This window comes from Sabethes cyaneus, chromosome 2 (assembly GCF_943734655.1).
Source record: "Sabethes cyaneus chromosome 2, idSabCyanKW18_F2, whole genome shotgun sequence".
Classification (NCBI taxonomy): domain Eukaryota; kingdom Metazoa; phylum Arthropoda; class Insecta; order Diptera; family Culicidae; genus Sabethes; species Sabethes cyaneus.
In genome coordinates, this window is record NC_071354.1 from 196,343,933 (window position 1) to 196,359,700 (window position 15,768).

The 15,768-nt window shown below is 43.3% G+C and overlaps 1 protein-coding gene across 3 annotated transcripts in view; it reads right to left on the bottom strand.

The window, feature by feature from the left end:
- Window positions 1-15,768, bottom strand: part of LOC128738209 (uncharacterized) — a 402,077-nt gene that overhangs the window by 318,143 nt on the left and 68,166 nt on the right. The window contains exon 2 of one of the 3 annotated variants that reach the window (XM_053833172.1): window positions 9,717-9,786. The exons of the other annotated variants lie outside the window; for them this stretch is intronic. The gene's annotated coding sequence lies outside the window, so the exon portion shown is untranslated. The remainder of the gene's footprint in view (window positions 1-9,716; window positions 9,787-15,768) is intronic. 3 annotated transcript variants of the gene reach the window in all.

Here is a 15,768-nt window from a genome sequence, read left to right on the forward strand (position 1 = left end):
GAAACAAGGACTACGAATGGAAACTATTGGATACATAGAACTGCAGATCGATACGTACGTGACGACCAGGTGCTGCTCGAACAGCTTAACCTTGACAAACTCGACATCGTAACTTTGCAGCTCTGTCGTCAACGAAAAGTCGCTACGAAAGACCCAGTTTTACCAGAGTGCTGGCCCTTCCAATGAGCTGGCAACGAGCTTTGCAATGTTGGGTAGAATACTGGGCGACAAACGAGAGGATGAGGATAACGGGTCGCTTCTTCATCGCATCATCAACGTGTGCTGCCGGCAGGAATGTAGACTAGACGATGAGAGAAAAATGTTAAACGCGCGGCTGGAGGCAACGTATGACAACTGTTCGTCACGGGATATCAAGTTCATTCATATTTGTTCTGGCTTTTGCAAGCCTTTTTGTCCTTAAGCACTAATTAGACTACAGTTATAAAAACATTGACTTAACTAAATTCTATTACATAAAAACTAAATACTACATAATGGACCTCTGAAGTGCAAGCTAAGTCTTCGTCGTAACATATTCGGTGTCATATCTAATTTTATAATATTTTGAAGCCCGTTCATGAACCTGCATATCGCTTCATGCTGCGAATAATTTCTGCTTCGTAGAGGAGGTTTAAAAGTTCTGCGCCGACGAAGGACAGCTGGGCTGTTCAGACTCAATTTGTCGCTCAACACTTGGCTTCTTACTCGACCAGATAATACATTAACAAAGAAGATAACACACATTATTTTATGTCTGGCAGTCAAGGTGTACAGAACGACAAGCATACAAAGCTGCTCATATGGAGGGAGTTCATCGTTGTTCCGTACCAAGTTTCTCAAAGTAAATCTTACGAATTTTTTCTGAATGCCTTCCAACCGATTGATTTGATAAGTATACTGCGGCCTCCAGACGGTACTCGCAAAGTCCAGTTTGGAAGGAACTAAGCCAGTAAATATAGCGAGCAGTGCATGTGGATTCTTAACTTCGCGGCCAAATCGACCACTAGTGCAAACATATGCAAACATTTCTTCACTAAATTATTGACAGGGCAGTTGAACGAGAGTTTTTCATCGAACACAACTCCTAAGTCTCGTATTACAGTCACTCGCGGGTTATCTGTTTCTTCGTAGCTATACTTGAATATAATTGGTGCTGATCTCCTAGTAAACGTCAAGACAGAACATTTCCCGGGATTTACTGACAACCCACAGTCATCACAGAATCTCCCGAAGTTCACTAAATCTTATTGCAGGAAAAAACATTCTTTGACGGCCTTTACTGGTAAGTTTGACATCATCGACTTATACCAGAATGTTTGCTCTGTCGATGAAGGTGGGAAGATTGCTCATCACTAGTACGAAAAGTAAGGGGTCTAGATGACTTCCTTGTGGCACACCTAAGTTCACATTGAATGGCTGTGAAACTTCGTCATGAATTGTCACATGTTAAATATGAGCTTAACCAGTTTAGCATCGAACCTTTAAAGCCGAAATCATAAGCTGCATCCAGTACGCTTCCAATCCCTACTGCATCAAAAGCTTTACTCATGTCAGTGTAAATACAGTCCACCTGGTATCCTCTAGTTATGTTATCTGTGACGGTCGTATGGAATTCACACATGTTCGTTACAACTGATTTACCCTTCCGAAATCCACGCTGAATCGATGATATTTGCTCATATACTTTATCATATAGGCTTTCGTACACGATCGCCCCAAACAATTTGGGAATAGCCGACTGAATAGCCACCTAGCGATAATTTTCTACGTCTGAGCGATTACCTTTCTTATAGATCGGGGTTAAATGCGAAACTTTCCACAGAGATAGAAAATAGCCAGTACGAAGAAAAGAGTTGAATTAAGTGTCCAAAGGTTTCACAATTTCTTGGATTAGGTCGACAATCACGCGGTTCGTAACATTATCAGGACCTGCTGATTTGGTGCAACTATCGCGGCGTAATGACGGTATAAGCTGAGAATACAAGGTATTCTCCCGGATCCTGTTTCGCCGGCTGTCACCGATAACACGGGGATTCACATGGAATTATCCGACAGACGTTATGGAGACGCACCAATAGGGACTAGATATTGCAGAAGTATCGGGGATACAACGTGCCCACGCATCACATCATCGTGCTTTGATTTCAAAGCAGCATACGATACAGTCGTTCGAGACTAGCTATGGCAGATTATGCAAGAATACGGTTTTCCGGACAAACTGACGCGAGAGACTGATCAGAGCTACATTCGATCGAATGATGTGTTTCGTGCGCATTTTGGGGACACTCTAACGTTCTTTTGAGACGCAATGAGGGTTGAGACAAGGTGGCGGCTTATCCTGCATCCTGTTCAACATCGCTCTTGACGGTGATCCGACGAGCGGGCATCGAAACGGGAGGCACTATTTACACCAAGGGTAGCCAACTCCTAGGCTTTCCAGATGACTTTGATATTATAGCCAGGAACCTGGCGACTGCGGAGGTAATCTACGTCACACTGACAGTGGATTCTAGGAGGATTGGCCCAAAAATATATGCGTCGAAGACCAAATACATGAAAGTAAGAGGATCAAAGGTAAGACACGCGTGTCTCCCACAACCAGTAACCAATGACGGCGACGAACTAGAAGTGGTAGATGAGCTTGTGTATTTGGGATACATGTCCCTCATAGGCTAGTTGCCTATGAGGGACATGTAAGCAAATCAGACTAAGAAGTGGGCTGCAGCTGCAGTCAATATCCCCGTTGATTAGTCCGAAAATAAACATTCGCTGAAGTAGTTTTCTTTTGGCTGCTAACGTATCGATGTCAATAAGCTTATAAAGTTCTTTTGGGTGGACTCAATTCTATTCGCATGTACCGCATAATAGGGTGCCCAAACAACGACCCTATACTCAAGCAAGCTCCGAACGAGTGTTCAGTATAGCGATTTCAGCGCATTCTTGAAAGTCGTTAGTGTTTCTTTTTAAAAAACCGAGCGTTGCATATGCCTTAGCAATAATCGTGGATACATGCACCGTGAATCTGACTTTCGTGTCAATGTAAAATGCCCAAGTAAATCGGGCCTATTTTGCCCTTCGCAAAACGTTACGATCAAGAAGCATATGCCGCGGTACGAAACTGACATACATCGCAATGTGCAAACACGATCAGATGATTCTAACAAAAACTTTGCTATAAATGTGATAGAAAAACTTACGACACACAAAATGTTCTACCAAGATTCTATCTCGTTCTGTTACTTATAACACGCTTTGTTACAATTTGGTTATACAGCATGACAGGATGATCATTTTTATAATTCAACTTGATATAGACTAGATCAAATTATATCATAATTTGACATATTTGTGATATGCATAGAGCAGATTTTGTTACAATTTTTGTTATTTTAACTACTAACGAGACTAACTTTATAACAAAACACAAAGGAGATTTTGTTCTGAAAAACTTGTTATTTAGAACTCATCCTGCTAAAAATTTGATATTTTCATTTGATCGGGAAACCCTTCTATTAGCCCAGTAGTTCTTCATTGACTTGACGCCGTGCCCAGTTCTCGAAAAAATTGACAGCCCTGCATGAAGGCGATACAGTTTTACCCTTGATAGTATTCATTTTATCTGTCGGCCCATGGACCTGACTTCTGAGCCGCTGACAGTGTTTATCTCTTTCAATTTTCTACCTTTCAAAACAATTCATTCATGAATTGCAGTGCCGAACGATTGCTCGACTAACCCGTCAGTCAATTATCTTACTCTTGACTGATATTTTAGACCTTAAAGTTAATTTTTTAAACTGCCTGCTTTTTCAAATCAACCAAAACCTGGTTGAAGGAAATTAATTAAAACTCGGAGAAATGTTTACGTTTATTGTAATTTCGTTTGCCGTTGTCAGCATGAATGAATGAATGAATGAATGATTCACATTTGCTTTCATTCGCTATTATCGAGAATGAATGAATGAAAAGAACAACACAAACATGAACGAAAGTGTTTCACTCAAATTTTCGGTGTCAGGTTGGCACTGCGGTGTTCATTTCATTTGTATGAGCAGTATGTTAAGAATGAGCAGTATACTGCATCAATTCAGGCGTATTGCATAAACTGAATATGAGATTTCTAAGCATTGGCCGTGGTTATGCGCCCTTGCCGTGTTCGAGAGGAAGGCGGAGATCGTTCACTGCATAAGGGACAGGCTTGATGCAGCAAGGGCAGATTACTGTGGAGGGCGCCCTGCTACTCCACAGGCTCCGTTGCGGCGAGGGAATGTGTCGGGATCAGACTGGCAGTATTCTGACGGACGATCGTGAGGTGACCGATAGGTGGAAGCAGCACTTCGACGAACACCTGAATGGCGCCCAGGCGGAGAACCATGACGACGGGGAAAGCGATTTCGACGGTGCAACAAATGTGGAAGAGGTGCCAGCCCAAACGATAGGCGAACTTAACGAGGCCATCATGCAGCTAAAGAACAACAAGTCAGCTGGGAAAAATAGCATCGGAGCGGAGCTTATTAAAATGAGATCAGAAAAGCTGACCGTTTGTGTGCACTGGATAATTGACAGAATTTGGGATACGGAACAGCTACCGGAGGAGTGAAAAAATGGGGTTATACGCCCGATCTATAAAACGGATGACAAGTTGGACTGTGAGAACTATCGAGCGATCACCGTTCTCCTATAAAGTGCTGTCCCAAATCATTTTTCGCTGACTATCACAAATTGCGAACAGATTTGTGGAAACTTATCAAGTCGGCTTCGTCGAAGGTCGGTTTACAACGGACCAAATATTTACACTGCGGCAGATCCTCCAAAAGGGCTATGAATACAGAGTTCCCACGTTCCGTTTGTTCGTTGACTTCAAAGCCGCATATGATACCATCGGCAGGAAAAAGCTATGGGAAATAATGGACGAGAACAGCTTCGTTAGGAAGCTCATCGAACTGATTAAATCTACAATGGATGGTACACAATGCTGTGTTCGGATTCCGGGTGGATTGTCAAGTTCATTCGAATCACACAGAGGGCTTCGTCAAGGTGACGGTCTTTCATGCCTGCTGTTCAACATAGTGCGACAAGGTGTTATGAACCTAGCGGATATTAACACGCGGGGTATGATATTCAACAAATCTAGTCAATTCGTCTGCTTTGCCGATGACTTGGATATTATCGGCAGAACATCTGTGGCGGTGGCTGAACAGTACCCCAAATTAAAGCGCGAAGCAGAATGGATTAAAGGTAAATACATCTAAAATAAAGTACATGCTGGCCAGTGGAACCAAGGCCGAACGACGCCGCTTGGGAAGTAGTATATTGATCGACGGCGATGAGTTTGAGGTAGTCGACGAATTTGCCTACCTTGGCTCGCTGGTAACGGCGTACAATGATATCAGCCGTGAGATTCGGAGGCGTATTATCAGCGGAAGTCGTGCTTACTATGGCCTCGCAAGCAATTGCGGTCGAGCAGACTAAGTCCCTGTACAAAGTGCACCCTTTACAAGACGTTTATTAAACTGGTTGTTCTCTACGGGCATGAAACATGGACAAAGCTCGAGGAGGACCTGCGAGTGCTCGGAGTTTTTGAACGATGAGTGCTAAGAACGATCTTCGGCGGCGTACAGGAGAACGGAGTATGGAGGCGGAGGATGAACCATGAACTCGCACAGCTCTATGGCAAACCCAGAATCCAGAAGGTTACTAAAGCTGGACGGATTCGATGGGCAGGGCATGTTGCAAGAATGCCGGACAAGTACCCTGCAAAGCTGGTATTCCCCTCAAATCCGGTACGAACAAGACGACCAGGAGCGCAGCGAGCAAGATGGTTAGACCAGGTGGAGCGAGATCTGGCGGAGAGTACTCGGTGTCCGAGGAATTGGAGAGCGGAAGCCCTCAACCGAGTTACATAGAGAAACTTTGTTCAACAGGTTTTGTCTTAGGACGGCAAGTCACCTAAGTAAGTTAGTAAGTACATCTGGCGAATACATCGGTAGGCTACGGTGGGCCGGACACGTCGTAAGGATGCCGAACAATAGTGCGACGAAAACGGTTCTCTTCAACGATCCCCACAAGATGGCAGAACCAGGTCGAACGTGATTTGTAACTTCTGAGATGGCTGGGAAATTGGCGACGAGTGGCCCAATATCGAGTTGAATGACTGCTTGGAACAGCAAGAGCCGCCTCTAAAGTGTCGACGACGATGACGACTTACACACGGCGGGCTACAGGGCGGTGGCCACATAGTAAGGATGCCGGATAAGCGACCACAAAAAGCAAAAATCAGCAGAGAACCAGATAGGAGCCAAATATTTTCACAGAAAATGAGTGTCGGTTGAATTTGAACGTCTTCGTGTGTATGAACGGGAGACCATTTCGAACCCCATTCGATTTTGTCAAGCAACCAAATATATCAAGTCCCATTGCCGTTTCAGGTGAGTTTCAGGAGACGCCTTTTTTATGTGAGATCTTTTAACTCTGGCTTGATGAACTGTCTCGCTGGACAGGATCCCAAAAAAAAACTGGAAATGACGACATAGTCAATAAGTCTTCTACTGACACTTCTTGAGAAGTAAAACTATTTCCATGACATGGGAATGTAACGTGTCCGTATAAAATTTTCACGTAGTTTGACGAATCAGCAAGATAATGATAATTTATAGCTCCTGTTTTTCTAGAAGCTGCAAGCGCAGAGAACTACGATCTACCGGTCTTAGTTTTTTACAACCTCGCTAGTAGGTATTAAACGATTGCAGTGAATTAAGTTTTGTACTCAACAACTGTAAATAACCTCACTTTCAACCAAACATTAGTCACATACCGCACGGCGCAAGTGGCTTTCCTCTTCTCATATGAAAATAGCTAGTTTTTTTTGCTGACTAAAAATTTCATTTTCCATTCAGTTTTACCGAATACAACATCTGAACTAACATCCAGCAGTGCGCACCTAATCACAGCTCTCTCGGCAGAGTGGTTGCACTCTGCACTAACCACAAAGCAGATAATTCTGTTGGAAGCTGGGCAAAAGAACTGGAACAACTCTCGGCAGGATACTTCCTTTCCTCTATGTAGGTTCGACGTGAAAAGCGGTCGTAGTCGTGCAGCAGCGTGCAGCCTGCTCTAGCTGGCTGTAGGTATACATCAAAGTCATTCCACAGGCAGCATGACGACTGAACTGCAAGCATGCTTGTACCTTTCATAGTTCGTAATGGTAACATATTACCAGATTACAATTGTTCATAATTCACCACGGTAGGTAGGCAACTAGCAGCGCGGCTTCGAAGCGAGTAAAAGAAGAAATGCATTCCGTGCAGCAGCGGAACGTGTGCTGTACCACGGCGCTTAGGTGGTTGTATGCCGCCGGGCAAAGCAACATTCTGTGTTTGTACTAAAATATACCTAGAACCGAATATTAATAGCCCGAGTCCATGTTCGGCGAGGCGGTTTCGGTGCGGAGAAGAAATGGCTCCATCATTCTAATAGTTTTATTACCAACCTTTTTGCTCGCTGTAGGTTCTATACGATAGCCAATTTAGGATTGCTTGTTTTGTTGAGTTGAAACAGGGTGGTCAAATCTGTTTTTTCGGCCTACCTTACCCGGCAACGGGCATAACATCCTGGTGCACCATTGTATTACAAGCTGTTTTAGATGGCCGGAAAAGTAAACACGCGACTCATTACATACGGCGGACGGGAATGATAGGTTAACAATTTCCATAAATCACCGCGGTGTCGGGGTCTGCCGTGCAGGAAAATAAACTACAAACATTTGTCTTCATTTTCACGTCTTCTGGATAAACAAGAGGATCTAATTTTCATCGTCATATGTGAAGTGTAACGGCTTTTTTCGGCTTTTATTTGTGGGACATTTCCATTACATCGCATGTATTAACCTCGACATCGGATAGAACTCCATGCTTCATGCTGAGTAATAGAAGTGAGCTGTGCGTCCCCCCCGTACCTGAAGCTGAAGAAGTGGATTTTGGAGAAAGTACAAGATTTATGGTGACAGTTACGAGGCGACAAAGTATTGTTAGTAGATCATTCCTTGTCTGTAGAACATGAATCTTCGGTTTGAATTGTGCAATACTGCGTGGGTCAAGTGAAAAATCTTAGTCTACTGCATTTGGAAGCTATCAAACTTTTTAATTATACTTAAACCCTTACCGCACGACCATATTAATGCCACTGCATTCAACTCACCGCACATAAAACATAAACGAATGCAAGATTAGTTCTCGGTTTTCCTTTCGCATCTTTCTTGGTTTTGTCTCGAGAAGAGAAAATCGTCTCTTTTCCATTGAAAATTACCAGAAGATGTGCACAGCAAACACCTCGTGCCCATCAGGATCGATGTCACTTTTCTTCGCATGCTCAACAGTGCGTAGTGATTCGATGCAGAACTGCTGAAGTTCAATACCGCAGCTCAGGGCAACGACACTCGTGGCTCTAATTACCACTTTCTCTGTGTGCCTTCGTAATTTCTGCCCGTCAGTTAATAAGCTGCGCTCTGGCAGGAAACCGGGGCTATTGGCCAACCGCAGCAGGTAATTCTATCGCTCTAACCCAGATGCAGCCTGTGCTGCGTGCGATGCACCCGGTCTGTCGCCGCTCCTTGGTCCGTTCGTTACCGTTCAGTGATCATCGCCACTACGTACCACCACCCTCTCAGTGAACGACGAGAAAATAAAAACATGCTGTTGTTGTAATTGACCATTGGTGTTTGTTTACATCAGCTGTTGCTCAGCGTCCTCGTCGTTCGTTTGTTGTCGCATGACTGCACTTGAAGGCCGCCTTCGAAGAGTTTACGTTTGCCGAATTATTCCCTTTTACTGTCCGTATGGTTCCGATGCTTGTTTTGATTCCGTACATGAATGAATAATTGCCGTTGCTCTGGCAGAGCCCAGTTTCGAAACATCTGCCAGTCACTATCAGGCTAGCCAGGATGGAGGAACTACAAGTTAAACGCCTTTGTTCCGGCATGACCCGGCCTCGAATGTTATGAACATATTCCTCTTCTCGGTTCCATTCTGCCGTTCGGTTCCAGTAGACTCATTGTCTAGCGTCGTGTGCCAATGTGTGAAAATTGAAAAACAGCACAATGAATTCTTTTTCCCTACTGGCCGTTGCCTGGTGCATGATTCGAAACTGGGCTGATCTATCTGGCGGCAGTAGCGCAACGCCCGGAGCAAGCATGAAGTGATTTTACGCCGAATTATCGAGGGTTTTGCTTCATTTTCAGTGCTGTGTTTTGCTGGTGAATAACAGAATGAATAATTCCAACGAAATATGTGTAAAAGGAGTTAAGTTCAGTTCAGATTGATGATTGTATGAGCGAAGTAATTCTTGGGGGTCGGACTTTACCAATCGAACGCCCAGTAAAAAGGAATCTAAATGTAGAAAATTGTTGGGCCGCTAAATCGGATCTACGCCGGGGACGTATGATCCTTTATAATGAATCCCAAAGGTTCATGTCAAAGTGGTTAATTGAAGCAAATCCAACAATCGTCGATGTGGAGCTATCGACTGTTGGTGATTCCAAACTTTATGTTTTCGGCAGGACAGTCAAACGGCAAAGCAAAACGACACTTATTTATTCTATGCCCGACGTTTCGGTGTATTTAACATCTTTCTCAAAGAGTTAGAACCACGTATCGTCTTTTGTCTGGTGGCTTCTGTATAAGGTTTGAACAAATATCATGCGAAACGAATCTGACAAAGTATACCTTTTGCTCCCCTTGTCAAACGCTATTGTATAAATTAACTAATGTTTACTTGAGCGCCTTTGTAGAATACCTGAAACGATAAAGAGAAGAAAACATAAATTATTTATATTCTAAAACTATCGGGTGTTTTTTACGGGTACAGCTGATGACAGTGCATTTCTGAATACTGATTAGCATACGATTGGAGCTGCACCATTTCACGAATATTTTTAATTGATTAATTAATTTGCATATAAATTTTTACATCATCTGTATAGCACAACCTTGTTCCATGAGGCAATAGTCGAGAGACATCGTTAACGAACTGTGAAAATAATAGTGGTCCTAAAATGCTACCTTGAGGTACTCCTGATCCATTCTGAAACCACCTCGATTGAGAAGGGCCTAGTTTAATGGCAATTTTGCGATTGCGTAAATAAGTTGCGCTTTTTCCCCTCCTTCTCCAAAAAGATTTTCATTTCTTTCCCCTACCGTCCCTTCATCAATTGTAGAACCACCGTTTCAAAAAATATTAATATGTATGTAAGGCCGCATTTCAAGGTCATGAGATTAGTCTATTGCATAGGAACAGGACCTTTTCCCGAAAACCCGCGCTGAGAATCGCGGCTAACACGCTGACAGACGAACAACGTCACGTGTAGTACCTTGCAAGTCGTAAGAACCTGTATAGTGTCGTCGTCCTGCCAGTAAAAACAAGTTAGATTTAAACTTCTTGGTCGGTGGTTATCTACAGTAGACGAAGGAAGAGGCAAAATTTGTGTCTAAAGCCCAACCAGACGCGTCGCTATCTTACTAAGTGGGTTTTGCAGTCTCTTCTTGTCCAGCGCCTCTGCGGTTCAAAGGTACATGGGTACCACCCAAGTAGCACATACTTGGCACTTTTAGTTGCAGCAACTTATTTATGATTAAATTTAGTCACAAATCGATTGCCACAACCGGTTTGTAACAACTGTGCTACTAAAATATGGCTGTGCTGTGCTACTACTGCTACTAAAATAAGAAAACGCCAGGCGTAAAAACAATATCCTTCCACAGCACACATAAAAAAAGTTCACTAACTCGTAGCACGTTCTGAATAATTTGATGGAGTACAACCTAAAAGCAAAGAATCGTGGAGGGCCGGAGACATATGCAATACAAGCTACAGGCACTTGGACTCCTATCCTACATCCGGTATGTATCGGTAACTACAGTTGGCCTGACAAGTCGTAAAGACAACAGTGCGGCGAAAACGGTTCAAAGCTCCTCTGTAATTCGAACAAACTCTACAATCCATCCAAAATATGCACGCAGTACTGCGTAAATTAGTTGATAAGCTTCCGGGGGAAGCCGTTCTTCCCTAATTTTGCATAGCTCTTTTAGGTCGATGGTATCATATGCAGCTTCGAAATCAACGAATAAATGGTATGTGGGAATTACGTATTCACTGTCTTTTTGGAGGATGCACTGCAGTGTGAATATTTGATCCGTTGTTTTTTTTTATGTGTGGGTCCAACACTGCGACCAGTATCATTGATCTATTGTGATATCCCCCGGGTGTTTACTGTATGACCCGCACTGCATTTCTTTTTGCTATAATCGCTATTGAGTGAGCGATATGGTTATTAAATTTTATGCGTGCTTGTGGGTACCGGGATTTATCTTTCCTGCAAAGCTGGCTCTACTTTACCCACTCGTTCCTTGCTGCCAGTACTATCCCATATAGCCGTCCCTGGCGAGGACTCGTTCGTTCCTCTGACCAGTGCACTTACCTGTAGGAGCGACTTTTGCACTGTCAAGAGGCTTGAACGGGTAATATAGAATTCAGCATGAAAGAAGGGTAAATGAGGGACCTGAGAATAAACCCATGCTAAAGTCACTTGACATCGAATGGTCTGATTCTACTAAGATTCGTATTTTTTAAACAAACGACATGGAAGCCAAAAGAAAAGAAGAAATTGTGCAGTTATTTGGAAAATCCATTGTGGTCTGCATCTAGGCTAGCTAAACAGCTGAAATTGCCCAGAAATACCGTTAACAAACGGTAAAAAGAAACATTGACGACGATTTGAAAGCCTCAAGCTAATCATCGGAGTGGAACTGTTGATCGGAAACTGCGTGATAAGATTTTGAAGACCATCAAGAGGAATCCCAATTTGTCGGACCGTGATTTGGCCAGAAAATTCGGTGCTGCCCATAGACCGTAAGGAGAATTCGACTCCAGGAAGCAATCAAGTCGTATTGACCTAGCAAACAGCCAAACCGAATCATAAAACAGAATAGTGTTGCCAAAATACGTGCTCGAAAGCTATACGACCGGGTGCTAACCAAGTTCGACGGGTGTTCTCTGATGGACAATGAATCCTATGTCAAGGTTGACTTCGGGCAAATGCCAGGTCAAAAATTTTGCTGGCCAACGGCTCGGGGGGATGTTCCAAGCAAATTTAAATTTGTTTTTGCCGACAAATTTGCTCGAAAATTTATGATTTGGCAGGGCATTTGCAGCTGTGGAATAAAAACGAAAATTTTCGTTACAAATAAGACAATGACGTCGGAACTGTACCAAAAGAAGTGTCTCCAAAAATGAATTCATTCGATCCCACCACCATCCCGTGATGTTTTGGCCAAATTCGGCAAGCTGTCATTACAGCAAAGTCGTTCAAGAATGGTATGCAAAGAAAGGTGTCCAGTTTGTTCCGAAAGACCTTAACCCACACAACCCCAGTTCAGCCCTATCGAGAAATACTGGGCAATCATGAAGAGGAGACTCAAGGCAAAGGGAAGTGTTGTCAAAGGCATCAATCAGATGAAGACCTGGTAGAATAAGATCCCAAGTAACAAATCTAAGTTTTATTACGTTCCTATAGTGGTTTTCATGACCAATTTCATACAACCGAAAATAAAACTATGAGCTCCACCAGAACTTTCTGATAACCGCTATAAAACTGCTTTCTGACCAAGTGGCCCACTCTTCAGAATGTTTTCATAACCTCTATAAGAATTAGGTCATAAGCTCAAGTACTCGTATCACGCTCTGCTGAACGCAGAAATAAAACAGGTTAAGCTTTCGCTGCTTGACAGCCATCGCCACAATTTAATAAAGCTTTTCGCTTTTCATTATTAATAAATAAGTTCGCCAGCCTTGTCAACTTGAAAATACATCCGTGAGCAGCAAAGTTAAAGTTTTACAGTCGTTTTATTCTGATCGATTTGGTTTAGGTATAGCGACCATAATAAAATTTCCCAATTTCGTTGGTTTGCAGCACGTGCGCATTTCATTTTATCGTGCTTATTGATATGATACGTGGATAAAATCAACGCGCCACTGAAATTTTGCAATTTTCGAAAACTGGTTGTTTTAACAAAATAAATATATTCAGTTAGTCAATCTCAATTTCTAGCAAAATCATTTTAGTTTCTTCCTGTGACAGGAAAACCGATTGATAATAACATTCTTTCTACAAAACACGTTGCTTTGAGGAATTTTTGTTTGCGAGCTAAAACAAAATACTAGAATATGGCAATATGGCTTCGCAAAAAACATGATTTTGGTGTTGAACTTTAGTATTTTTCATAATAGCCGCAAAAAAACCTGTTTGGTTAGGGTGTTACCGTTTTAATAGCTCCATAAAACTACCGGATTTATTGCGGTTTGACAAGCAACCGCGATAAGTTCAATTTTATTTGGTGCGCCATTTTGTATTGCTGCGCCACACCTATGGTTTATAAGAGATGTGGTGCAGCCAACAAGTTTTAACGTGGTAATATAAGCAATCACAATAAATTGGCTTCATTAACAGTTTTTTTATGGTTTTATAGCTAGCCATAGGTGTGTATGGACTCGTATCCTCTTGGTATTGCGAAATGTCACAATAAAACCAGAGGTAATGATAAATACCGCAATAAACCCTTTATTAAATTCAAGCAAAACCAAGTGGGTTTAGAATTGCTACTTGGGATAGCCAAAACGATGGACGAAGGAAGTGTGCTCCGCCTAATGAGCCAGGAAAAGTTCGAGAATTGCTTCGGAACCGTGACGAACAATTTTATCCGTATTTTTTCGTAAAAGTATGAAGAAAATGCCACATTTGTGTAAGAAAAGATCTTGAATTCAATAATAAATAACTTGAATACACGCAATTGATTTGTACCAATATTATCTGAAGCAAGCTTTAATTGCGAACGGATCGCAATTGGTGACACTGGAAAATGATTTGGGACAGCACTTTGTAGGCGGCATTTAAACCGGTGATCGCAGAGTTCTTACAGTCCAATTTGTCACCCTTCATGTAGATCGGATAGATGACTGCATCGTTCCGGCAGCTGTTCTGTATCCCAAATTCTTACAGTTAGTAGGTGCAGACGAGTGACCAGCTTCGCTCCAATGTCGTTTTTTCTAGCTTGTTTATTGTTCTTTAGCTGCCTGACGGCCTCGTTACTTTAACGCCTATCGTTGAGGCTGGCACCTCTTCCCCGTTTGTCGCACTGTCGAAATTATTGCTTTTCCCGCCGCTATGGTCCTTGCCTGGGCGCCATTGAGGGGTTCATCGAAGTGCTGCTTCCACCTTTCGGTCACCTCACGATCGTCCGTCAAAACACTGCGATTCTTATCTCGACACTTTTCGACTCGCGGCACAACATCTTTGCTGGATGCGTTTAGTTTCTGTTAGAACTGGTGCTCCAGCTCCGCATGCTCCTGCTGTTTTAAGCATTTTTTTTCTCGAAAGAATTGGATCAGCGAATCCTGAAGCGAATTGTCTCACTCTCCATGTTCTACCGTTCTGGCACTGAGCATTTTGCTGCCCGCGTAACGATCACCTCATCCATCACCCTCCTACATTCGTTGTCATACCAGTCGTTCTGCTGACAACAGTCCTCGAGAGGGCTTCGTCTAGCTTGACTACTTCCAGCTTCGAGTGAGTGTGAGTAGTTTACGGTAACTTCTGGCTGTACGAGATTTAACCGAGGCATTGGTAGCGAACTAGGTAGTGAATCGAGAAGAGCTTCGATACACTCTGTCGTCAATGATGTCTGAGTAGTGTCAACAGTCGATCAAAACGTCGTCGATGTGCGATTCTGTCTGATTTGGTGACCTCCGGGTGTACTTGTGAGGATTCTATGCTGAAGGAAGGTACTATGTTCGGCCATGTTCTTGGAGGCGGTGAAATCGATAAGCCCTATGTCCTTTTCGTTGATCAGTGGGTGTACGCTGAACCCTCCAATCACCGGCTTTTGGATTCCTCCGTACCGTCGACCCCTTCCAGCACACCTCCTGCACCGCTACGACGTCAAACTTGCGGTTCTTTAATATGTCGGAGAGCACTCCAGTGGTCCCTTGGAAGTTCAGAGATCGGCAGTTACATGTCCCGAGTTTCCAATCCATAGTCCAGGTTCGTCGTCCCTATTGTTCCAGTCCGAATATTCCGGGTTCCACCGGAGTTCTACCAAGGCTGCTCGTGCTCTTGCTAATACTACGAGGAGGTAGGGATGAGAGTTGCTCAATAAGAGGCTGTGAACCACTGTAGACACATTCCAGCGTTACGGGACACCATGTCCATTGCCACAAAAAAAATTTGACCGAGTGTCGACGAGCGTGGAATGAGTTGATCACGATTCTCAGGAGCAAAAAGCGTCAGAACGAGTACAGAGATCGTGAAGAACTAGAACATTTATTCTGGGCTAATGACACATGCAAGTGCTATTGCAAGGTCAACCAATCTCGAAAAAGATATATACCGAAACCTGATATGTGATAGGGATGAGGAGGAAAATCTGGCCACAAACGAGCGCGAGGTGGTCGACAGTATGAAAACATTTCTTCGATGAGCATTTCACTGACGATAGAAGTCAAAAGGAGACGGAACAGAAGTTGACCAGTGAGTTAACGGCTCCCGATGTCGAAGAGATCCAGCAAGAAATCAGACAGCTGAAGAATAATAAAACCGGCGATATGGACCGATGTCCAACAGAACTCTTCAAACATAGTACAAACCGTTACCAAGGTCACTTCATTGGATAATTTCCACGATTTGGAGGAAGGAGGAACTATCGGCTTGATTGTCTTCATTAACGC